We start from the raw sequence: 26,532 nt of genomic DNA, 5'->3' as shown, positions 1-26,532 counted from the left end.
CCTTCAGGCACCAGAAAGTGATAGTCTCCAATTTAGGCTTAACTGTCTTTGTCAAGCATCAGGTTTACTGGTTAAACAGGTTTTGAAGCCTGCCCTCAGGGGGGGAAAAAACAGTTAAAAGGCAAAAATGTCAGGTCTCTGTTTTTGCCCCTTATGGGAGCAAAAGCCCCCAGATGCTCTCTCTCTCTCTTTTCATAAAAAGCATACATGCCTTACAGAATATATTGGGGGACAAAAGTCTAATTCATCAGGAGTCCCCATCCATGCCTCTACAGGGGTCCTCCTTCTGGCCATGCAAGCCCTCTTGGTTACTTTAATAGAGTTATTTTTAAAATTACAAGCATTCAGCTGGTAGAGGAGAACTAGGCCTACCTGGGTCCCAGGGCAAACAGGCAAGTCAAAATAGATGAGAGATTGGTCAAAGATCATCTCAGAGGGGTGGGTGCAACTGAGATATCTGTAAATCCTCATGACTTTACCCAGAAATGGCAGTGGAAGGAGCAAAAGGAAAGTGGGACAACCTCTCCCACTAGAGTTTCTCCTCATCTGGGACACCTAGATGAAAGGAGAAACCTCTGTTAAGGTGACCAATTTTCCATTGTTTCACATTTTTAGATGGGGAATCAAGCCTTAAGGATCCAGGAAGGATCTTCCCTTGCCTGCTTATTAAAACATTGGAAAGATCTTGATCCAGAAAGTCTTCAGCAAAAGCATCCCAAGTTTTACTGCACCCAGGATTGGCCACAGTATCCTTTGGGAGATGAGGAAAAATGGCCAGAAGGAGGGAGCATTAATTATAATACCATTCTTCAATTAGATATGTTCTGTAAAAAAGAAGAAAAGTGGACCGAAGTTCCACATGTTCAATTGTTCTTTTTCCTAAGAGACCACCCAGAATGGCTAAACAAATGCAGGCTAGATACCCAGACCATGGTAACCCTTTTCAAAAAGCCCCCAAACTCCCTTGAACCAAAAAACCCATCAGCTCCACCTCTTTCCCCTTACCCAACTACCTCACAAACTAAACGTCATCCCACAGGACTCTACCCCCTCCAGTTAATTCCTGGAGGGGATAGGACTCAGTTCCTGAGTGAACTTAAAGAAATAAAAAAGAATTTAGGAAATACACAGAAAACCTGGATCAGTAAATCCAGATATTTAGAGAAGTCAGCCAAAACTTTGAACTGAGCTGGAAAGATGTAATGCTATTGCTATCTCAGACTCTTACTTCTCTGGAGAAACAGCAGGTTCTAGATCAAGCAGTCACAGCTGGAGACAATAAAGTGGCCCTACAGGCCTATCTCAGACTGGGCCCTCACAGGAGGAGGAGGTGGAGGGAGAAGAAAGACAAAGGCATTGAATACCTAAAAGGGAACCTCAATTCCCAATTCCAACAGGAGATCAGGCAGTGCCTAGGAGTGACCCTAAAATGACAAGGATGAATGGAGTCATAATCATTTCATCCACTGCATTCTTGAGGATCTAAGGAGAGCCAAGGTAAAACCTCTTAATTACTCCCAAGTCAGAGCTGTGCAGCAAGACCTCTTAGAAACCCCAGTAGCTTTCCTACAGAGACTTAAGGATGCCTTACAAAAGCATACCAACATTATGCCAGAGTCACAGGAAGAGGAAATCATCCTAAAAGATAAATTTCTAACACAGTCAGTACCAGATATCTGTAAAAAGTTTCAGAAATTGGTGGCTGAAGGGAGCAGAGATCTAGACCAATTGGCCCATGTAGCCACATCTGTATAGTATACCAAGGATTTAGATAAAGAAAGGAAGGACCTGGAAAAGGAAAAGAGAAAGGATAAACACAGGTGACTCTGATCACAGTGCTCAGAGAGGCTCCCCGAGGCAAAGTCCAAACTCAAGGATATGCTTTCAATGTGGACAGGCAGGCCATTTTAGGGGGGAGTGCCCCTGTAGAAAGCTATCTACAGTACCCTACCCCATTTCTCGGGGAAAACATTGCAAGGCACACTGTCCCTGGTTCCCCTGGGAACTGAGGCCAGAGCCTCCCACCCAATGAGGGGTCCCAGGGTCACTATCTAGGCTCTGTAACCACTGTAAAAGCAGAGAAGCCCTGGGTTAAGCACAAGGTCAGCCTCCTTATCAATACTGGAGCCAGCGTCTCAGTTATTCCTTTCTCTCCCAGACCCAGGTCCTCCAAGAAAATTACTGTTCAAGGCATATCATGCCAGCCTCTACAGCGTTATTTCACTCAGCCTTTAGCCTGCTCTTGGGGAGATTTCCATTTCTGTCACTCCTTTTTAATTGTCCCAGAAACCCCTACTCTTCTGCTAGAGTGAGACCTTCTATCTAAATTGTGGGTACAGCCTCTTTTACCCCCAGGAGAGTACTTTTCTTGCCCCTAATAGAGGAACAAGTAGACCCCACAGTGTGGACAGATGGATATACTGTGTGATGAGCATGAACAGTTGTCCCAGTACTAATTCATCTCAAGAATCCCTCCTGGTTTACCCATCAAGAACAATATCCTTTTAAAGCTGGAAGTCAAGGAGGGGCTAAACCCCATAATAAAAGACTTAAAGAGACAGAGACTGCTAATAGAACGCTCCAGCCCATATAATACTCCTGTTCTTGGTGTCAGGAAGTGATCTAACAAATGGAGGCTAGTCCAGGATCTTTGCCTGATCAACAAAGAAGTAGTGCCTCTCCACCCTGTAGCTGCAAATCCCTATATGCTTTTAGCCCAAATACCTCCAGGTACTGCTTACTACTCTGTCCTGGATTTAAAGGATGCCTTCTTTTGCATTCCCTTACACCATAAAAGTCAACCTTTCTTAAGGACACCATAAGAAAGTCTGGACAGGTCACTTGGACTGTCCTCCCCCAGGGATTCAGAGATAGCCCTCACTCTTTGGATTAGCTGTAACCCAAGACTTGGCAGAATGGCAATATCCAAAAGCTACTCTGCTACAATATGTAGATGACCTCCTGCTCTGTAGACCAAATGATCTGTCATTTCACGAGCCACTGAATCCTTACTAAACTTCTTAGCTGATAGTGGTTATAAACTCTCTAAAGAAAAAGCTCAATTATATCAGTCTAGGGTTACATATTTAGTTCTTCTCCTGGAGAAAGAAATGAGGTCTCTAGGAAAAGATAGAATCCATCCAATCCTGATGTTTCCTCTACCTAAAACTCTAAAGCAATTGAGGGCCTTTTGGGGGCTCACAGGATACTGTAGAATTTGGATCTTGGGATATGCAGACCTAGCCAGGCCCTTATATCAAATCCTTAAGGAAGCACAGACAGATACCCAGCCCTTTATTGAGTGGGATGACAAGTCAGAAAATGCATTCCACAGGTTAAAAAAGGCTCTTATGACAGATCCTGCCCTGGGTCTCCCAGTGCAAGACAAGTTTCAATTATATGCCTATGAAAAAGAAGTACTGGCCTTGGGAGTGGTGACTCAGCTCCGGGGCATCACTTGAGCAAAGAGTTAGATCAGGTAGCCAAGGGATGGCCAGGATGCCTCAGAGCAAAGGCTGCAGTAAGCCTTCTAGTGCTTGAAGCTCAGAAACATATCCTAAACCACCACCTAATGGTTTATACCCCACACAATCTAGGGGGAATTTTAAACTCAAAAGGAGAACTTTGGCTATATGACTGCTGTCTACTTAAATATCAAGCCCAGCTTCTGGGAGGGACAGAAATAATTTTAAGGACCTATCAGAGCCTAAATCCTGCATCCCTTCCACTGGAGGCAGAGGGAAATCCAAAACACTTGTGCAAGAAGGTACTTATGTAAAATTATGCTGCCTGACCTCACTTAACTGATCAGCCCTTAAAAAACCCAGATTTAGAATTATACACTGATGACAGATCTTTTGTCAAGAATGGTGTCAGACATACAGGGTTTGCAGTTGTGACAGAATTTGGCATCCTCAAATCAGGTCCTCTTCCTCCTAATATAAGTGCTCAATTGGCAGAATTAGTGGCCCTAACAGAAGCCCTAAGACTGTCAAAAGAACAGAGAGTCAACATCTATACAGATTCTAAGTATGTCTTCCTGATCCTGCATGCTCATGCATCCATTTGGAAGAAAAGAGAAATGCTAACTACAATAGGAGCAGCTTCCCTATTAAACTATTTAAGGTTACTTTAATAATTTAATTTAAACTATTAAAGGTTACTTTAATAGTTTTAGGGATAACAGCATTAGTTGCAGCCTTTGCTGGAATCAGTTATGGGGTGATTGCCAATCATGTAACTGCAAAAAACCTAACCAAAGTCATAGAGGACACCTCAGACCAGGTAGGCCTTGCTATTAAGGACATGCAAAGGTCTTTGTCATCCCTTGCCTGTATGGCAATGGAGCACTGCCTGGCCCTAGATTTTCTTTTGTCCAAACAAGGGGGGGGGGGTATGTGCCATCGCCAATACCTCCTGTTGCACATATATAAAAACTTCAAACATTGTAGAGGACATGCAGATTACACTCTCCAACAGGCTAAATGGCTCAGGGAACAATCTCTTGAGACTCAGGTTTCTACACAGGTGTGGGACCAAATAAAATCCTGGCTTCCCTCCAGGACTTGGTTCCTACCCTTTCTGGGGCCTATACTTGCCATTATTTGCTTGCTTTTGTTTGGGTCTTGCATTTTAAACTTACTTGTCAAGTTTGTTTCTTCTCACCTAGAATTCATTAAAGTACAAACACCTCTGATGAAGATGAAAATGACCTACTACCGCGGTCCCATTGACAATCCCTTTTGTGGTCAGCCCTGATGCTGCAGGCCCCTTCATCACCCCCTGTCAACAGGAAGCAGTTACTGAATAGACTTCCTGGTCTCTATCCCTAACAGTGACCACTGAGAGAGGGGAATGAAGGAGTGAAGGATGGACTGCAGGAGGTCCCAAAAGGTGATAAATGCTCAAGGAGACACTTTTCCTTAGAATTTAAACTGCCCGTTTGCATTGAAAGGAATCTCCCTGCCATCAGGCAATGCAAAAAGGTATAAAACCCCACTCCCCACCCTGATCCACTGGACCACGGGTTTCTGGGTCTCCCAGCATTCCCCAATATGCAGTCTTTCTCTTCTCTTTTCTCCAACTAAATTCTCTACAAATAAAGTCTTTCCAACCTCTGCTGTTGGAGTCTGCCTGTGCTTTCATCCTCAGAGCAGGCTCAAGAACCCTGAGCACCTGAAATTCCTGCGCTTGTCATCTGTGCATCACATTGAACATTGATGGTGTTCATTGATGTGGAGGAACACATTCTGTGGCCAGAAAGCAAATGAGGACGAATAAGGGACCAGGTCCCAGAACTGTCTCAAGGGCACATTGCCAGTTACCAAAGGACCTCCCATTAGATCCCATATCACAAAGGTTCCACCACTTCCCTATAGTGCCATCCTGGAAACCAAGTCTTTATGGCATGGGTCTCTGGAGGACATTCCACATCCAATCTATAGCAGTTTATATCTCTGTGACTGGTGAGATAAGCTTAAGTGTGCTTCAGCAAGCTAATGAAAAATTTGAAAATCAGATGTCTAGTACTCTCCACATGATTTATATTCATGAATAGCTGATGGAAATATCTCTACATTAGAAGAAATTTATTTCAGTAAGAAGTGTTCAGATAATATTCCTTATTCTTCATTAATATTTGGCTATACAAGCTGCTATGAATAGACTGCAAAATAGATACCAAAAATACTGCATATCCTTATCATTTTCACCATTACCAGTATCAGACAGTCAATGTTACTAGTTCATTTATGTGAAAGTTCAGTATATTCTGAAAGGCCTGCTACCTTTGTAATATACTCAAGTGTCATATTCCTATTTCAGAAGAATAAACAGCACACTTTTTTTTGAGAAATGCATATGCTAAATTTGATATAGAAACCTATCACATATATTTCTACAGCAATTCAAGAATATTCCTGGGCTGATGGCACAAGGATCCTGATATTAGGCCACCTCTGCAACTGGTACAGCAAGTTTTGACTAAAAACTTCAGTTTGAGATAATATTTTTGAAGCTTGGTTGAACTTAAGCTTTAAAATAACTAAAGTGATGGATGTTAACATTTTACTGGTTTTGTAACCCACAGATAGTGCAGTATTTAATGGTTTTGAATAAAGTCTGCATAGCAAATTGTTAAATCACCAATTCCATAATAGCATTCAAAGGTAAGACTTGTGGTTATTTAACCTAAATTAATATTATTTGTCTTAAGGGTTTTCAAACAGTCATTTAAACACAAATAAGTTAAACATTGAGATATCTGAACAAAAATAAAGAGAAAAATAACAATGGCAGAAGTCATAACAAAAAACCAGTGCTACTTAGAAAAGCTATTGTCAAGCTTTTCTCATCAAATTTAGATACTTTCTTAAGACCACTTATTATTTTTTCCATAAGTAAAAATTTTCTTTTATTTCTGAGCCTCTGTATTATATTGATCAATCTCAACCATAGTTTATCCTATCTATACTAATCTATACTACCTATCCTATCTATATTAATGGATCTCTTAACTTTCTAAATTTTAAATCTCCTCAGACTTTTATGTTTTAATGATACCTTCAGCATCTTTTAATGTTTTACGTTGATCTCTTTATATTTTCTAGGATTTAGTACTGCAATTTCTATTATAATTATATACACATATCAGTAAAATTCACAGATGAACAATTTATTGATAAAATATTTCTCATTCATTTATCAATCTTCCAATTTATTCCAATTTAATCTGCTTTCTCCTTAAGACTCATCATCATAAGACTGACTGCCTATAGTTATTCTTCCTCAGGAGAGTGCTCAATAGGATAATTTTTACAGGTGACACACTGAGGTCCAGAAAGAGTAAAACTTATTTTTAAAAATCAAGATTTCACGTAGCTCCTGTGTACTAAAACTCATTCAAGTCTTTTCTTACTTGATCTTTGTTTTTCTATATTAACCCATCAATTTCAACAAATGTTCAACTGGAAGTTTTTGGAGTAGTTTTCTAGGAAAATACAAGGCATATGCCAGTTCCACTAGAGACTGATATTCATCAAACCAATTATTTTCTCCCTCTGCAGACTAGACTGCAATTCCGACCACCTATGAAGTTATGGACAGCCATATGACTGAGATCTGACCAATGCAGTGTGGCAGAGTAATGTGTGCCATTTTTAGCTTGATCCATTAAAAACTCCATTCAATCCAGAATGGAAAAGACCCATGGGATCTAAGATAAAGCAGTGGCCCAGGGTAGAAGAAGCCTATCTCTGTGAATATAACAGAGAGTGTTGTACTACTCAAATTTGAAAACAAATGCTGGAATCTATTAAGTGCAGGAGGAGGTACCATTTTGTTATGTTGCATCACAATGGACTTAGAACTTGTATGCTACGATGACATGTTTTACAAACCAGTGTACTACCTTACTGGAAAATGGATTTATGGACCTCTTTCATCTTGAGGTCTACAGCTACCTCCATATTTTCACTTTTCCTGGCAGCCTGTGTGTACAGAGAGCTGAAAGTCAAATTTTTTAGTAAGATTTTGTACTCTCTCAATGAAATCATTTCTTCCTTTTTTGGATTATTGCTTGGTTTAAGTTTCTCTTTCTATGAAAGTTACTATAGAATTTATCTATGTTATGGTATCATTATGTTCCAAACTATTTTTTATATGTTGTGATGCTAATTACTTTATGTGACTGATTTTTTTCCCTTTTCGTCACGGAAAATACAAGTTCAATTTTATCTCACATATATCCTTGATAATATTTTTTGCCCCTTCAAAAATTACATTTACATATTGTTTAATCTCAATATACTTTTTCTCATTAAAAATAAATTTTGAATAAAAATCATGTGCTAAAGCTAGTAGCATTCTTGTCTAATAAATCTGAATTCATATTATACATGAGTTAATTTGGATTTTCAGTAGCGTTTACTCCAAAAGTGTATGGAATGCATGTGCTGTCTTTATTCAATTGATGATGGGTTGAAAGAAATGTGATGTTGTATTTAACGTGAACTTGAGATTTTGTAATCACTTATGATGTTTTAGGTAAATAAAATTAAGAAATAGTCATAATTTGCTTCTGTGTCCTCTTTTTTGCCCCTGGCTAAATTATAATGCCCAAAATACTGAGATAGTGCTATCGAATGCTTTTGGTTTGATATGTTCTGTTACTACTCCAATTATTTTTCTTGTGTATACTGACAAACAGAACAGCATAAGAAGACTAATATGTATTTCTTTGTAGATATTATATTTGATTTCTTACACATTTCAATCATTGTATCTTTTATCAAAGGGAAAAAACAAGATAAACAGGTTTGTAAACCATAAATATCGCAAAATAACTATTAATTTTAGTTTTATTTATTAATGATTTATATTTTCATTATAAAATATGGGCAGAATTCCATTAGGAATCATGTATATATACAACATATCTTTTTCTTATTACTTTTTTAATCTTGTCAAAAAAATTTCAACAAGTTATGCCTGTTACAACAGAAACTATCATTTAAATTTCTGATGTTCATTATTCTAGTGATTTGTAATTTATTGATAGGTATGAATAAAAATTGTTTAAATTTTATTGTATCTTCACTATAACTGAGAAGAGTGACAAAGTAATTTAAATATGATTTATTTTCAGTCCACAATTAGAATAGCAGCAGTGCAGGAACACTAGATTTGACAATGCCATGAGTGGAATTTATAATTATTCATCAGAGAGGAGATTTTCTGTTCTGCTCTGAATAGTATTTGGTCTTATTAAGAAAGGGAAAATTCTATCTTACTGTGATTCAAGGATTTGCTTGGAGAAGAGTTCAGGGCATTGTTTGTCCATGTTTATCCATGAACAGCTTGGAAAAGCATGAAGCATACACAGCCTCTATATGCACAGGGTTATAACAATTCATGGAAGTATTTGGAAAAATTGCTTCTGTACTGAACAGATCTATATCAATGGATTTTCCATGTAACTTTTCTTTCTTTTATATATATATAATATACATAATATAATATATAATAATAATATATTATAACAACTATTCACACAACATGAACATTGTTTTAGGTATTATAAAAAAGCTAGAGATGATTTATAGTATATGTAAGAATGTGCTCAGATCATATGTGAATGCTATGTCATGGATGCAGAAGAGACAGAGGAGGAGGACTGCAGTGGCAGAGGAGCAGGAGCGGAGGTGGGGGATGTGGAGGCGAAGCCTCCTGAGTAGCACTGCACTCCTGCTCCTCCAGGCACTGACCAGTTCGCTGTCAGCCAGGGCTGAACCCCTGCAGGATGAAGAAGCCTGTGTGAGTACTAGCAAAGGAAGCTACATCGGTGACACAGGACACTGCTGTGGATAGTCTCAGTGTTGCAACTACGATGAACTATGGTGTTTCTGGCTGCTATGGATCATCATTATCTTGAGCTTCTGCTCCATCTGCCACCACCACAGAGCCAAGCTCCACCTTCAGGCCCAGCAACAGCAGCATGAAATCAACTTGATTATCTATCAGGAAGCCCACAATTACTCAGTGCTGCCATTTTATTTCAGGTTTTTGCCAAACTGTTTATTACCTACTTATGGGAAAGTGGTGAACCAACCTCCAGCTCTTCCCCCACCATACAGTGCCTTCCAGCTATAGCAGCAGCAACAGCAGCTGCCTCCTCAATGTGGCCCTGTAAGTGATAGCCACCAGGAGCCAGTCCCACCCAGGCCTCCCAAGGAGCATAAAGCAGCCGAAGGGACAAAAGGCCCCCAGAGCATTACTGATACTCAGACCTCTGAGGTACCAGCTGACAGAGCAGCCACCAAAGCCCCTGGAATGGTGCCCAGTGTCTTAGTGGCCTGCCTAATGGAGCTAAACCTGCACTTCCTGACAGCAAAAACAAGACACCTGGTAGACATCATCACTTCAGAGGTGACTCAGGCCTTGAGGTGTGTCTGTGCAACCAGAGCCACCATGACGATGACCTCAGAGAGTTCAAGACATTCATTGATGATGCTCTGAATGGGCCTCTGGACTTCTGTGACAGTTGCCATGTGTGGCCTCCTGTTGATGAGGAGGAAGGTTTCTGCCAGTCCTCTAAGGAGTAGCTCAAGAGCCTGGGCAACCCCACTTGCCATGGCTGCTTGTCACAGAAGTCCATCAATGAACAGGACTCACCAAACTTCCAGAGCAGCAGCTCCCCTAACTAGAGCAGTCCTGACTGCACACAGGAACTTGGCAGCAACCAGGGGAGGGAAGACCCACCAGAGAAGCATTAACTGACTTTAAGAAGTAGTGCATCTACTTTGTTCTCTTTCTGTTTATTGTTTGTCCTGTGTTTTCTATATCTTTGTGAACAGTTTAGGGTGTAGATGCCTTTCCTCCACAAAAGTAGAGTGTTTTGGAGGACTTAGAAGTTGATTCTGTGACTCATTCCTTATACCCCATTCTCATCACCTTCTTCCCCCTTTCCAAGTCTTATCTCACCTCCCTGTTTGGATCAGAGAATGTATGTTTTAAAAACCCACCAAAGAGGAGAACTGGAACTGTACCATAGGATGATTCTTGGTAATGGAGTGGATTTATACTCTGCTTTTAGTTTAAGAGGGTTTTGCTGTGTCTAAGTCCAGGAGACAGTTTGTCTTCACCCTGGGTAAAGAAGTAAGTCTTCAGGGTCCTGGGCATTGTCATTATGGCTGCCAGTGTCTATAGAGCTGCCTTTGGGCTAATTGTGAGAGACAGGTTAATAACAGACTTGTTGCTCTCTCAAATTGCAGGTGACAAGAACAGTGCACCACTGTGCATCCTCCAGGGGCTTCTTCTCCGTAGTTCTGGCTGACTGGAGGCTAGTTCAGGTATAGAAGATTATGCTGCCTACTCTGTTTTTTCTTCCTTTTTTTATTCACTTATTCATATATGTATACATTGTTTGGGCCATTTATTTCCCCTGTCCCCCATTCCTCTCTCTCCCCGCCACTCCCTTCGTTTCCAGGCAAAACTTGTTCTGCCCTCTTTTCCAATTTTGGTGAAGAGAAGACATAAGCAATAATAAGAAAGATGTAGCATTTTTGCTAGTTTGAGATAAGGATAACTATAGAGAGATATTCTTAGCATTGCTTCCATGCACATGTGTATTACAACCCAAATTGATTCATCTCTACCTGACCTCTTCACTACTTCCCGGTCACCTTCCCATATTGACTTTTGTTGTTTAAGGTTACTGTATTATCTCCTCTGCAGTGGGGACATCAATAACTTTCAAGTTTTGGGTTTCCTACCTTTCCCTATTCCTCCTGTATATTTCCTCCCCTTAGTGTGTGACCCATGTCCAATAATATTACTGCATTTGTTTTAGATCCAAAGTCATCATATAAGGGAGAACATATGATTTTTCACTTTCTGAGCCTGGCTAACGTAGCTTAAGATGTTGTTCTTCAGTTCCATCCATTTACTTGCAAATGATAAGATTTCATTCTTCTTCATGGCTGAGTAAGACTCCATTGTGTATAAATACTACATTTTCTTAATCCATTCATCAGTAGTGAAGTATCTTGGCTGTTTCCATAACTTGGTTATTAGAAATAGTGCTACAATAAACATGGGTGTGCAGGTGCCTCTGGAGTAACCTGAATCACCTTCCTTTGTGTATATCCTCAGGAGAGGGATTGCTGGATCATATGGCAGATCTAGGTTTAGTTTTTTAAGAAGCCTCAATATTTTTTTCCAGAGTGGTTACACTAGCTTGCTTTCCTACATGCAGTGTTTGAGGGTTGCTTTTTCCCCACATCCTCGCCAACACCTGTTGTTGGTGGTGTTTTTGATGATAGCTATTCTAACAGGGGTGAGGTGAAATCTTAGTGAGGTTTTGATTTGCATTTTCTTTATGGCCAGAGATGGTGAGCATTTTTTCATGTGTTTTATAGCCATTTGAATTTCTTCTTTTGAAAAAGTTCTGTTTAGTTCAGTTGCCCATTTCTTTATTGGTTCATTGATTCTGGGAGTTTAGTTTTTTGACCTTCCTGTATATTCTGGTTATCAGTCCTTTGACATATAGCTAGCAAATATTTTCTCCCACTTTGTGGGTGTTTAGAGACCATTTCTTTTTTTGTGCAGAAGCTTTTTAATTTCATGCAGTCCCATTTGTCCATCCTTTCTCTTAGTTGCTGAGCTGCTATTCCATTGAGGAAGCCATTGCCTATACCTATCACTTCCAGAGTATTCCCAAATAACATTATGCACCTGGTGGAAACAAGAACACTAAGAGTGGACAGGCAGGGATTCTCTTCTAGACAAGTGAATTTTGTGGCTCTTGTCCAAGTTGGCCAAAAGAGAATGTGCAGGCCTGTATGTTGGTGGCTGTAGGCCTTCTGTGAACAGGAAGCCCTAGGCCTGGTGGAGGACAGAAGTGTAGCTTCTTGCATCTCTGCCCTTTGGCCCATTCTCACAGATGACTAGTGACTTCATCCATCCTGAGCACATGGCCTGTGGGCCTTTTTGTCTGTCGGTACTCTGAATAGATGGACTAAGGAAATTGTGTTTTGGGAATGTAAGTCCATAGCCTGGCTCTCTCACAGTATTTACTTTTCCATTCTGAGCAGTCTTTTGTTGTTTGTTTGTTTGTTTTAAACTGACCACTTGGAAGAAATACCTTGTTTATCTGTGGTTCTCATGTCCTGTCCATGCCCCTATTGGAGTGGGGTGACTTGCTTTCCTGTAGCCTGTGCAGAGTCTTGGGGGCCCATGCAGGAGGTAAGAGTTACCTCCACCAGAACTACAGGATCCTGGTCACTGGCTTTGGTGAATCAGTAGACCTTTAATCGGAAAACTCTGAAAGGACAACACAAGCTGCTGAAACTAACATTGCCTGCCCAACCCTGTTCATATGAAGATTTTGGTTTTTCCCCAGCTCTTGAAGAATGACATTCAGACTAGGTATTGACATTATAGAGAAAGGAAAAGAGAGGCAGAGAGAGAAGAATAAATATGTATTTATATACAAAATCAGACAAATCCAAGGCTGTGAGGTGAATGACTGTCTGCATTTGGATGCCACAAAACCAAAATCCGTGCTGAACAAAGTGAAGAGAACAAAGTAAACATAATGGCTTTGGATGACATGTGTGAATATCCCAAGCCCTGTGTTTTTGTGAAATCCTTTGAATGGCAGCAATTCTGCTCATGCTGGCCACACATCTGGAGCATGAATAATGTTCTCAAAGTAGTTTACTTTACACATTTACTGTTTACCAGACAAGTGTCAGACTGTGTACTTGGGTATATTCAGTGGCATTGTCAATAGCATTGCCTATGTTTGCCACAGATGTTGCATTCCGGTGAGAGGTTTCACTCTAGTCATTACTGTAGTTTGCACATTGCTCTGTGGATACTCAGAGGCCTGTGTTCTCTTTCCTGTACATGGAAACATGCTCCAAACCTATCTGCCTCCTTCTGCTACTTCTTGCCCCCTATTTGGCCTCCAGGGAGGCATCCAACAACCACTGGGTACAGAGGTAAAGATGGAATTTCAGGCAGAATCTTGACTGAAGCTTCAGTGACCAGCTTGGACTGGCTGTAGTCTAGACATTGGCCTGGCTGGGATTGACAAAAGGCATTGGCAGACACCTCTGTGCCATAGTGCTCACGTTCCACTGCTGAGGTCCAGTGGGCTCCAGAAGGCTGGTGTGTGGCCAGAGGGGCTTCAGTGCATCAGCAGGCCTCACTTTTCCCACTACCTTCTTTTTTTAATCTCAAACAACTCACTGAAGTATTTCAAAGGAGAGCAAGTTTTACTAAAACAAATCCTTCTTCAGTAAACTAATCAAATGGATGAGTTCTAACCCTTTCAAATTTCTCTCCCCAGTTAGAGGTGGGGCTGATCTGAGTGCTGACTGTTTGCTTTGCTAAAGAGCCCTACCCTAAAGGTCTGAAGATAAGAAAATGCAGCAGCAGAGCTGGTCTTGATGCCCAAGTCTGTCTGGTTGCTGCTGCTCAAAGAGAGCTGGAAATGGGGAATTGAAGATAGAGTGAGGGAGACAATTGAGTCTGGTGTTCTAGGTGGATGAGAGGGAAGGGGTTAGTGGACAGTTTGGTTCTATGGTCATATGCTAGCACATTCCTATGGGAGGCATATTGCCATTTGTCAGTTATTGTGAATATGTGTATTTTAAGAAACAAGATTCATCTGGCCAGATTTTCTGGGCAGTCTTGGTGACATATTTCCTGTGCTGTGATTGTTCTGAAGTGGCTCTAACCACTGTGAGAAGCCCAAATAAAAATCAATCCCTCCCCAACCATGCGTGTCCATAGATTTTGGTATACATCCTAGAACTAATTACCTTATTTATAATGTAAGTAAATGCACTTGTGTGAGTATAAATTACTTCTGCTCCTATTTATAAAATGTGGTACTTGTTAGTTAAACATCCTAAGAATACAGACCATCTTCTCAGAGAGACTTTCTGTGACAGCATATCTATGCTTTTACTGCTTCTCTTTTGTCACATAAGATTCTTTTATAAAAAGAAATTCATAACTTAACTTATTTCCACTTTAATGAATGATCTAACATCATAATTTTGTAAAACATTAACATACAGAAAATCAATGCAAATAGCACAGACATTGAAGGGAATATGCTAGCTGTCTGACATGATTTTGACTCATGCAAAAAATATAAAAATTTACAAAGTTACTGCATATCCACTTCTATTTCTCTCTTGTTTCTGTGACAATGAGTATAAATTAGTAAATCTACATGATATATTTAAAATCAGTATCAATGATCTGTATTAGATATAAAAATAGCATGCCATAACTTGCCTGGCTGGCACCTAGAGGTACACTTAATTTAACTATAGGTTGATGGTTCATTAAAGTTTAGATGCCAGATGATGTCAAATTGTTCATGAGAAATATCACAAATTAACATTTATCACAAATTAAATTATGACAATAATAGTGTAATATTTCTCTACCAACAAATAATGTGATACAAAAAAATGTTAAAATAATGTGTTTATTATATCATTATTTTATGTAAAATGAAAAGTATTACTATTTTAGAATATTACCATTTTCTACTAAGTTTTGAACTTGAACCTACTTTCATTTGCTTCCCTTTCTAGTGTCAGCCCCAGTCAAATTAAATGCTATTTTATGCAGTGTTAAAAATCACTGGTAATATTATTTTAGTTAGCTATTATTATTATTTATTATTATTATTTTAGTTATTAGTGAAGATGAATTCTTTTTGCCCAATGCATTACAGTTCTACTTGTCCTGGTTTCAGAAAAACAGAAACAAATATTTGTAAGTTGGTTTTATATTTCATAATTCATCTCAGTTCAGAGTGCCTACAACCAGGACAAAGCTCTTCTTTGCCAAAAGAATTTCAATCCAATTTCCTCTATGTTGAGTCTGTAATACATACATGCTCCACAGCAACTTAAATTTGATGAATTAATCCCCAAATTAACTCAAAGTATTTCATATAAACTCACTAATTCTCAAATAACATTATAATCTGATTTATTAAATTTTAAGCAGGTCAAATGTCATTAATTCCACATATAAAGTAAATCAAAACACATCTAAATGTCATGATCTCTAGACACATTAAGAGTTTAAGTTAATAGTTGAAGAAGATACTGTATAAATTCTTCAGAATTTCTTTTGAAAAAAGATGTTAGGAATTATAAACATTTTATATCATCATTTTATCCTTTACTTGCCTTTTCATTAAAAGTATTATTCAAATATGTATGTGCATATTTTAGAAATGTTTGCCATAATGTTGTATTCAATGGGAGCATATGTTAATTTCTTTTTCATGCAATAAAAAAGTATAATATTTTTAAGATGATACAAGTCTGTGTTTTTCCACCATAGCTAAAATTTCTGTTTTAACAGTTATACAGTAAAAAAAGATGGATATATTCCCCATACAGCCATTTACCATCTGGTTAAGCAAATACACTTAAGGATACTTCTGTAATTGTGATCAAATGACAACAGATCTAAGAGCAGACAGAACTTGGACTCTAAAATGATGATTATGCAGCTGTAGTTGGCATCATTAGGGACCAATAAAATCTTTATGTTCTAATTGCATGGTTAAGACCTTTAGCAAAGAGAAGCTCAAATGACTAAATAACAAAGAAATGATCCATTTAGCAGTTGTTTTAAATTTAAGAGAGATAATGGAACTTGTAGGTCACAATTAGCTATTAACACTTGTCAGACTGTTTTCAAATTCTATGTTTAGTGGTAATACTTTAAAGTCATCTTGCTTTGATTCTTTTTTCTAATCCCATCATCAATGCAAACTAAAGCAAGCCATCACATCAAATCCTTAACAGTTATACCACTGGGATTACCAGAATTCTTTATATTATTTGCAATCAATAGAACAATGGAGAGAAAAATCAATATATGTCTTTGGCTTAAAAACATTCAAATATTTTCTTTTCCCTTTTTTATGTAACTCAAAACTGTTTCTGAGAATTGGATTTTCACTGTGGTCCCCGTTAACAAAGTAATTCCTAAGTAGCTATGTAAGGTCTGTTAAGACAGAGCAAACTACCAGAACAGGGCCCATTGATGTGCCATAATCCCTCAGAAGTTACCCTTAAGAACATGCAGGTCTCTAAATTGACATCAGAAGTTTTACTAAGAGGCATTTTTCCCTTTCTGTAAACATTCACCAATTCTGGTGCCTAAATATTTTGTGTTCCAGACTAACATGTCAAACCAACTGTTTAATTCTGCACACCTCATATTAGATTTTCTAAAAGAGTGCCATCCACTGTAGAATAGGTATGCTTTTCACCATATTTATAAAAGGTGCAGTATTAAACAACTACAGTTGGGGCTAGTATATTGTTCTATGTTTGCAATTTTAAGTGTAGAGTGCAGTGTCATTCATCTAATTCAGTGTTATGTTCATGGATGAGGAAATGTAAATCTAAGATGAGTGCTTAGATAAAGTCACACAGTAGGCTACAAATTAATATTAGACCTTTCTGATACCAGAGTTTCATTTCTTCTTCATTATACTCTAATGCTGTTTTTACTAATGAAATTAAAACAAGGACAAAAGTTTTCAAGTTTCATATTTTGTAATTTCTTTTAATTCATGCTCATGTAACTATAGAACCACAACCAATGTCAAGTTTTATACAGTTTTTGGAAAACTAAAAAACAAATAAACAAAAATAGCTTTGTTTGGGTATTTCTATATGTTTATCTTTGGACTAATATATAGGTATTTCTTTTAAAATATACTTGTGTAAAGGTATGCATAAATACATGATTTGTGTGATGCATATTTATGTCAGAGTACAAATTGTACATGAAGCTTCTTTAAGACAGGACATTATTTTCTTTTAGAATATGCACATTTATTATTAATAAAGCTTTCTCAGCTTTATAAATAGTTTCAAAAACAAACCAAAGTTACAGTAACAGTGCATATTAACATATGCATTAGATACTTACTCTGCCATAAGCCCTGAGCCTTGTGATATACATGTTTAAAGTATTCAGTCAATACAACTCTGGAGTAGCTATTGTTATTATCTCTATTATTCAGATAAGAAAATTTAGAATTGAATTGATAACTTGCCAAGTAGCAGAAGCATAATAATTTTACGTAATCTGACTTGAAGTCCTGTTCTCTGAACCACTTAGCTACATGGTTTTCCATTATTATATTTCAACTTAGAGAATAATCTCTTCTTCCAGTTCTATCTTCCAAAGAAACATTAGTGAAAAATGCTACCACACATTCTATCCTTTTGTGATCAGAACCATATTTCCATGATCTACATCATCTGATGAGGTCAATTAAGTTTAACTTGCAAGAGTTGCCGTGCTGCTTGTCAATAAAAGGAACAAAACCTGAACCAAAGCTTCTAAGTCAAAGTCCAGAGCTGTCGGAACTAGAGAAAAATGAAGCTGAATTTACATTCAGGGTTTTGGAGTTGACTTTAGAACTCTGGAGTCTTCTACTATAGTTCTGTTCACCGTGGCTTTAACTGTGATTTTACACTTGGTACGTCAGAGCAGTGAGAAATAAAGTATTAATGTTAATGCTGAAAATTCACTGTGTTCTTCACTCTGTGCCAATCACTATAACATAGTTATTTATATATACACTTAGTGCCTTAGCCAGCTTTCTTTTATTGTCACAAAACACCTAAAACTTTAAAGGTTCGAAAAAAAAAAATCTCTTTTAGAGAGATTCCAAGATGGCAGCTAGAGGTAGGAAGCAGAAAGCGACCCTCTTATAGTGAAATCTTGGAGAGACACTGGAGACACACTTTGCAGGCATAATCACTGAAAAAAGGCATAACCCTGACCCCTCCACATTTCCAGCCAGTGCAGAGAATCTCCACTTCACGTTAAACGGAGAAATGAGGAGGGCCCCCGGGGCCGCCAGTGGCCGGCGCCCATACGGCTTGGGAAGACACGGACCAGGTGAGCTTCGCGGTACCGCAGTACCCCCACAGACAAGCCTGGGCCAGAGCAGCATAGCCCCCTGGACAGACTGACCTCCACCCGGGAAAAAAAGAGAAACTGAGTAATAAGCAATAAGAACAGTTAAGACATGCTGGAAAGAGGGTGGGGCACCCTGAGCGCTGAAGATTGGGGGAAGGGAATCCTTCCCGGGACTGTAAATAAACAAGCCGGGCAGGCCAGAGAGCCTCTGGTGGGAGCGGAGGGCGCACCCAGCAACCAGGAGCGGGAAAGCTTGTGAGAGTGGCTGAGGGAGGAAAACTCCACAGGAGAGGAGGGAAGACCCACTTCCCACGGAACTGTAAATAAACATGGCGGCCAGCAGGAGCAGCAGCACCACCCAGTAAGCAGGAGCAGGAAAGCTTCTGAAAGTGGCAGTGGGAGGAAAACTTCAGAGGAGAGGGGGGAAGACCCACCTCCCACATGAACTGTAAATAAACACGCAGGCCTGACAACGCGGGGGCAGTGTCACCTTTCCCAGTGCTTGGAAAGAGGAAAGCCTGTAGCAGAGGCTCCCACACAGGAGAACTCTGAGCAAACAAAGCCTGTGGGACCAGGTGAGTGCTAGCTCACCCCAGAGATCTGCATAAATAATGCTGCCAGCTACAGGCTGAGAGCAGCAGGCAGGCAAGCCACAGTTGCAGATACCACTCTCAGAACTGTCTTCAGACGCTTTTTTTTCTTTTTCTCCCTACCTTTGATGAGAGAACAACTGAATTACACCTGCAAGCGGAAAAACTTACTGAAACTGTATTGCATTTGAACTTGGGACACTTGGTGGGGCTTTTTTTTGTTGTTTTTTGTTTTGTGTGTGTGTGTGTGTGTGTGTGTGTGTGTGTGAGTGTGTAGTTTTGTTCTACTTTATGCATCCCCTTTGATGAGACAACTACAGAACAACATCTGAGGCACCAACTCCAGGACTGGAGATTGAGACAGACACCCAAATTATTAAGAGTGAAACTGCATTGCATATAAACTTGGAAGTTTTTTGGGTTTTTTTTGTTTTGTTTTGTTTTTTTAATTTTCTACTTTCCATTTTATTTTAATTCATTTTTATATATAGCTATTACTTTCATTTACTTATTTTTTATTTTTTTATCTGTGATTTTCAATCCTCTCTCTGTCTCTCTAATGTCTGTTCAGCTTACTGTCGATTAGTACACTAACACTCCCTGTTTATACCTTTGAAATTCTCTTGTCTGATACCTTCTTCTGCTTTCTCCCTCTTGTCTGTATATTTGTTTTCCCCTTTTGTTCAACTTCTTGCTTTCCATCTCAGCTCACACTTCCATTCTAATTACCATTGTTATTATTACAAGCTAGAAAATACTTAATTGCACACAGTACAGGGACAGTAACAACACCAAGGACAATGATGGGAAGACAGAAAAAGCAGGGAAACCAGTTTCCCCACAGCAAAAAATTAGTACAGGAACCAGAGGGGAATGAAGAGAACAGAAACTCAGATCCAGACTCCAACAAAATGAAGATAAACTATGCCAAAGGACCCAATGAAGCCCAAAAGAATAATTTAAAAGAAGACATATTACAAGTACTCAATGAGAATTTTATAGAGATGATACTGGATAGGGTCAACCAAAATGTACAGGAGACACTCAAGAAATTCAAAGACAACAAAAAAAGGGAACATGAAAAAGCAAAAGAAGAAATAAAGGAAACCATAGAAGCACTGTATAAACACCAAAGTGAAAGAGAGAACACAATGAATAAACAGATAAATAAACTCAGGACAAAAATAGACAACATTAAAGAAGAAAATGGCCAGGATATGGAAAACCTCAGAAAAAAGAACGAAATAGAACTGCAAAACAAAATGGAAGGCCAATCCAGCAGAATAGAACAAACAGAAGACAGAATCTCAGAACTTGAAGATGAAATGGTAATTAAAGGAAAAACTGAAGAACTATTAATTAAACAACTCAAGACCTGTGAAAAGAAAATGCAAGAACTCACTGACTCCATCAAAAGACTAAACTTGAGAATCATGGGCATCGAAGAAGGAGAAGAGGTGCAAGCGAAGGGAATGCATAATATATTCAACAAAATAATAACGGAAAATTTCCCAAATCTAGAGAAAGATATTCCCATACAAATGCAAGAGGCCTCCAAGACACCAAACAGACCAGATCAAAATAGAACTACTCCACGACATATCATCATTAAAACAACAAGTTCAGAAACTAAGGAAAGAATACTGAAGGCTGTAAGAGAGAAAAAACAAGTAACATACAAAGGTAAACCCATCAAAATCACAGCAGACTTCTCAACAGAAACATTAAAAGCAAGAAGAGCGTGGAGTGAGATCTTCCAGGCACTGAATGAAAATAACTTCAACCCCAGGATACTCTACCCAGCAAAGCTATCATTCAAAATAGATGGAGCAATAAAAGTCTTCCATGATAAGCAGAAACTAAAACAATATGTGACCACAAAGCCACCATTACAAAAGATTCTGCAAGGGATCCTGCACACAGAAAGTAACACCCAACTTAACCATGAAAAGGCAGGCAGCACTAAACCACAGGATAAGAAAGAGCAAGACAGTAGAGAGTAACATCAAGTTAGGTACACACAATCAAACCTTCAAACAACTAAGACAACTAAATGGCAGGAATCACCACATACCTATCAGTACTAACGCTTAATATTAATGGACTTAATTCACCCATCAAAAGACACCATTTGACAAAATGGATTAAAAAAGAAGATCCAAAAATTTGTTGCTTACAGGAGACTCGTCTCACCGACAGAAATAAGCATATGCTTAGGATGAAAGGCTGGAAGAAGATTTACCAAGCCAATGGCCCCCGAAAATAGGCAGGAGTAGCAATACTTATCTCTGACAAAGTAGACTTCAAACCTACATTGATCAAACAAGATAAAGAAGGACATTCCATACTAATAAAAATGGGAAATAGACCAAAAGGAAATAATAATCATCAATCTGTACGCACCCAATGTCAACGCACCCAATTTCATCAAACATACCCTGAAAGACCTAAAAGCATATATAAACGCCAACACAGTGGTTGTGGGAGACTTTAACACCCCATTATCATCAATAGATAGGTCATCCAAACAAAAACTCAATAAAGAAATCCAAGATCTAAAATACGCAATAGATCAAGTGGACCTAGTAGATGTCTACAGAACATTTCATCCAACCTCTACACAATATACATTCTTCTCAGCAGCCCATGGAACCTTCTCCAAAATAGATCATATCCTAGGGCACAAAGCAAGTCTCAGCAAATATAAGAAAATAGAAATAATACCATGCATACTATCTGACCACAATGCAGTAAAAGTAGAACTCAACAACAAAAGTAAAGACAAAAAACATGCAAACAGCTGGAAACTAAATAACTCATTACTTAATGAACAATGGATCATCGATGCAATAAAAGAGGAAATTAAAAAGTTCCTGGAAGTCAATGAAAATGAAAACACAACCTACCAGAACCTATGGGACACAGCTAAGGCAGTCCTGAGAGGAAAGTTTATAGCCATGAGTGCCTGTATTAAAAAGACTGAAAGATCCCAAATCAATGACCTAATGATATATCTCAAACTCCTAGAAAAACAAGAACAAGCAAATCCCAAAACAAATAGAAGGAGAGAAATAATAAAAATAAGAGCTGAAATCAACAAAATAGAAACCAAAAAAACCATACAAAGAATTAATGAAACAAAAAGTTGGTTCTTTGAAAAAATAAACAAGATCGATAGACCCTTGGCAAACCTGACTAAAATGAGGAGAGAAAAAACCCAAGTTAGTAGAATTAGGAATGCAAAAGGGGAGATAACAACAAACACCATGGAAGTCCAGGAAATCATCAGAGACTACTTTGAGAACCTATATTCAAATAAATTTGAAAATCTAAAAGAAATGTACAGATTTCTAGATACATACGATCATCCAAAACTGAACCAAGAGGAAATTAATCACCTGAATAGATCTATAACACAAAATGAAATTGAAGCAGCAATCAAGAGTCTCCCCAAAAAGAAAAGTCCAGGACCTGATGGATTCTCTGCTGAATTCTATAAGACCTTTAAAGAAGAACTGATACCAACCCTCCTTAACTGTTCCATGAAATAGAAAGGGAAGGAAAACTGCCAAACACATTTTATGAAGCCTGTATTACACTTATCCCAAAACCAGGCAAAGACACCTCCAAAAAGGAGAACTATAGGCCAATCTCCTTAATGAACATTGACACAAAAATCCTCAACAAAATAATGGCAAACTGAATTCAGCAACACATCAAAAAGATTATTCACCACGACCAGGTAGGCTTCATCCCAGGGATGCAGGTGTGGTTCAGCATACGAAAATCAATAAATGTAATAAACCACATTAACACAAGCAAAGACAAAAGCCACTTGATCATCTCAATAGATGCAGAAAAAGCCTTTGATAAGATCCAACATCATTTCATGATAAAAGCTCTAAGAAAACTAGGAATAGAAGGAAAGTTCCTCAACATTATAAAAGCTAGATATGACAAACCTATAGCCAGCATTATACATAATGGAGAAAAACTAAAACCATTCCCTCTAAAATCAGGAACCAGACAAGGATGCCCACTATCTCCACTCCTATTCAACATAGTACTAGAATTCCTAGCCAGAGCAATTAGGTAAGAAGAAGGAATAAAAGGAATACAAATAGGTAAAGAAACTGTCAAAATATCCCTATTTGCAGACGACATGATCCTATACCTTAAAGACCCAAAAAACTCTACTCAGAAGCTTCTAGACATCATCAATAACTATAGCAAGGTAGCAGGATATAAAATCAACATAGAAAAATCATTAGCATTTCTATACACTAACAATGAGCAAACTGAAAAAGAATGTATGAAAACAATTCCATTTACAATAGCCTCAAAAAAAATCAAATGCCTAGGTGTAAACCTAACAAAAGATGTGAAAGACCTCTATAAGGAAAACTATACACTTCTGAAGAAAGCGAGTGAGGAAGAACATAGAAAGTGGAGAGATCTCCCATGCTCATGGATTGGTAGAATCAACATAGTAAAAATGTCGATACTCCCAAAAGTAATCTACATGTTTAATGCAATTCCCATCAAAATTCCAATGACATTCATTAAAGAGATTGAAAAATCTACTGGTAAATTTATATGGAAACACAAGAGGCCATGAATAGCCAAGGCAATACTCAATCAAAAGAACAATGCAGGAGGTATCACAATACCTGACTTCAAACTATATTACAAAGCAATAACAATAAAAACAGCGTGGTACTGGCACAAAAACAGACATGAAGACCAGTGGATCAGAATAGAGGACCCAGATGTGAAGCCACACAACTATAAGCAACTTATCTTTGACAAAGGAGCTAAAAATATACGATGGAGAAATAGCAGCCTCTTCAACAAAAACTGCTGGGAAAACTGGTTAGAAGTCTGCAAAAAACTGAAACTAGATCCATGTATATCACCCTATACCAAGATTAACTCAAAATGGATCAAGGACCTTAAGATCAGACCCCAAACCCTTAAGTTGATACAAGAAAGAGTAGGAAATACTCTGGAGTTAGTAGGTATAGGTAACAACTTTCTCAATGAAACCCCAGCAGCACAGCAACTAAGAGATAGCATAGATAAATGGGACCTCATAAAACTAAAAAGCTTCTGTTCATCAAAAGAAATGGTCTCTAAACTGAAGAGAACACCCACAGAGTGGGAGAAAATATTTGCCAACTATACATCAGACAAAGGACTGATAACCAGAATATATAGGGAACTTAAAAAACTAAATTCTCCCAAAACTAATGAACCAATAAAGAAATGGGCAAGTGAACAAAACAGAACTTTCTCAAAAGAAGAAATTCAAATGGCCAGAAAACACATGAAAAAATGCTCACCATCTCTAGCAATAAAGGAAATGCAAATTAAAACCACGCTACGATTCCACCTCACCCCTGTTAGAATAGCCGTAATCAGCAACACCACCAACAACAGGTGTTGGTGAGGATGCGGGGAAAAAGGAACCCTCTTACACTGTTGGTGGGAATGTAGACTAGTACAACCACTCTGGAAAAATATTTGGAGGCTACTTAAAAAGCTGGACATCGATCTACCATTTGATCCAGCAATACCACTCTTGGGGATATACCCAAAAGACTTACTCCAGAGGCACCTGCACATCCATGTTTATTGCGGCACTATTCACAATAGCCAAGTTATGGAAACAGCCAAGATGCCCCACCATTGACGAATGGATTAAGAAAATGTGGTATCTATACACAATGGAATTTTATGCAGCCATGAAGAAGAACGAAATGTTATCATTTGCTGGTAAATGGATGGAATCGGAGAACATCATTCTGAGTGAGGTTAGCCTGGCCCAAAAGACCAAAAATCGTATGTTCTCCCTCATATGTGGACATTAGATCAAGGGCAAACACAACAAGGGGATTGGACTTTGAGCACATGATAAAAGTGAGAGCACACAAGGGAGGGGTGAGGATAGGTAAGACACCTAAAAAACTAGCTAGCATTTGTTGCCCTTAACGCAGAGAAACTAAAGCAGATACCTTAAAGCAACTGAGGCCAATAGGAAAAGGGGAACAGGTACTAGAGAAAAGGTTAGATCAAAAAGAATTAACCTAGAAGGTAACACCCACGCACAGGAAATCAATGTGAGTCAATGCCCTGTATAGCTATCCTTATCTCAACCAGCAAAAACCCTTGTTCCTTCCTATTATTGCTTATACTCTCTCTACAACAAAATTAGAGATAAGGGCAAAATAGTTTCTGCTGGGTATTGAGGGGGGAGAGAGGGAGGGGGCGGAGTGGGTGGTAAGGGAGGGGGTGGGGGCAGGGGGGAGAAATGAACCAAGCCTTGTATGCACATATGAATAATAAAAGGAAAATGAAAAAAAATAAAATAAAATCTCTTTAAAAAAAAAACGTAAATAAAGGTTCGTTTTGGCTCAGAGTTTTTGAGCTTTTGGCCCACTGCTTTTTTGGCTTTTGGCAGCACAGTACATCAGTGGGGAGAGCATGACAGACCAAGTGACTGACCCATTGGCAGCCAAGAAGCAAAGCGAGAGAGGAAGAGAATGGGTTGTGATCCCATTATCAAGACTATGGCCCCAAAGCCTTAGCTTCTTTCTACTAGGCCCTACCTTCTAGAGGTTCCCTGATAATACTACACTGCAGAACAAGTCTTTAATGTGGGACTTGAGAAAAATTCCATATCCAGACTACAGTACTGGTAAATTTTCACAAAACACTACTATTAGGATTATTTTTACATGGCACAATATTTTTACATGCACAGTCATTATCTAGAGGACCAATGATTTCAAAGTAGCAGTGATGACATTAACAAATAGCATCTTGGAACTATTTGTTTGAAGTATAGAGATTATACTTCATGTTTTACCACAAGCAAAAACACAGGGGAACATATCTGCTGCTTTTCTTCCCATAATGTTTCCTTGGAGAAGCGATATGCACAGCAGCAAGGACAAGAAAGCATCAGTTTCTTCCTCCACTTATGTGGTCACAGATACTTACAGTTGACACTATGTATGTGTCTAGATAACTAAGCTATCAAATATAGCTTTAGACTTAACATTTTTGATATGTTGTCACTATCTTTTAATTCCATGTCTCTAAAGTTTCAAAACTGTGGCCAATGATTACATAAACATCTTTTTTTTAAATTCAGAGTTTTTCATTAAGAAATTAACTATTTCATTTTTTAATGTAGGTAAAAATAATAAGTCACATGTTAGAGTGTAGCAAAAAATACTTTTATAGATTAAAATAACTACTTTTAACAATTTCTTATACTTTGAACTAACAATGTAATATTATTTCCAAAAAATGATCACGCTGCCTTTGATATCAGGTCATATAATTTCCTTAGTTGACCTCTTTCAATGTATTAATTCTCTGAATGGAAATTTTTATTTATCTGCTGGAGAGATGATTATTTTTCAACCCCTAAACCTAAAGTACACAA

At 38.4% G+C, this 26,532-nt stretch overlaps 1 protein-coding gene and 1 pseudogene across 5 annotated transcripts in view; one reads left to right on the top strand and one right to left on the bottom strand.

Moving 5' to 3' along the window:
* The window catches only part of Fstl5 (follistatin like 5), a 749,493-nt gene that overhangs the window by 461,201 nt on the left and 261,760 nt on the right, over window positions 1-26,532 (bottom strand). The window lies entirely within an intron of this gene.
* Window positions 9,208-10,202, top strand: LOC109703237 (WW domain binding protein 1-like pseudogene; annotated as a pseudogene).

This window comes from Castor canadensis, chromosome 9, assembly GCF_047511655.1.
Source record: "Castor canadensis chromosome 9, mCasCan1.hap1v2, whole genome shotgun sequence".
In the NCBI taxonomy this organism is placed as follows: domain Eukaryota; kingdom Metazoa; phylum Chordata; class Mammalia; order Rodentia; family Castoridae; genus Castor; species Castor canadensis.
Note: the sequence above shows the minus strand (reverse complement) of the source record. Positions and strands in the feature narration are given on the sequence as shown.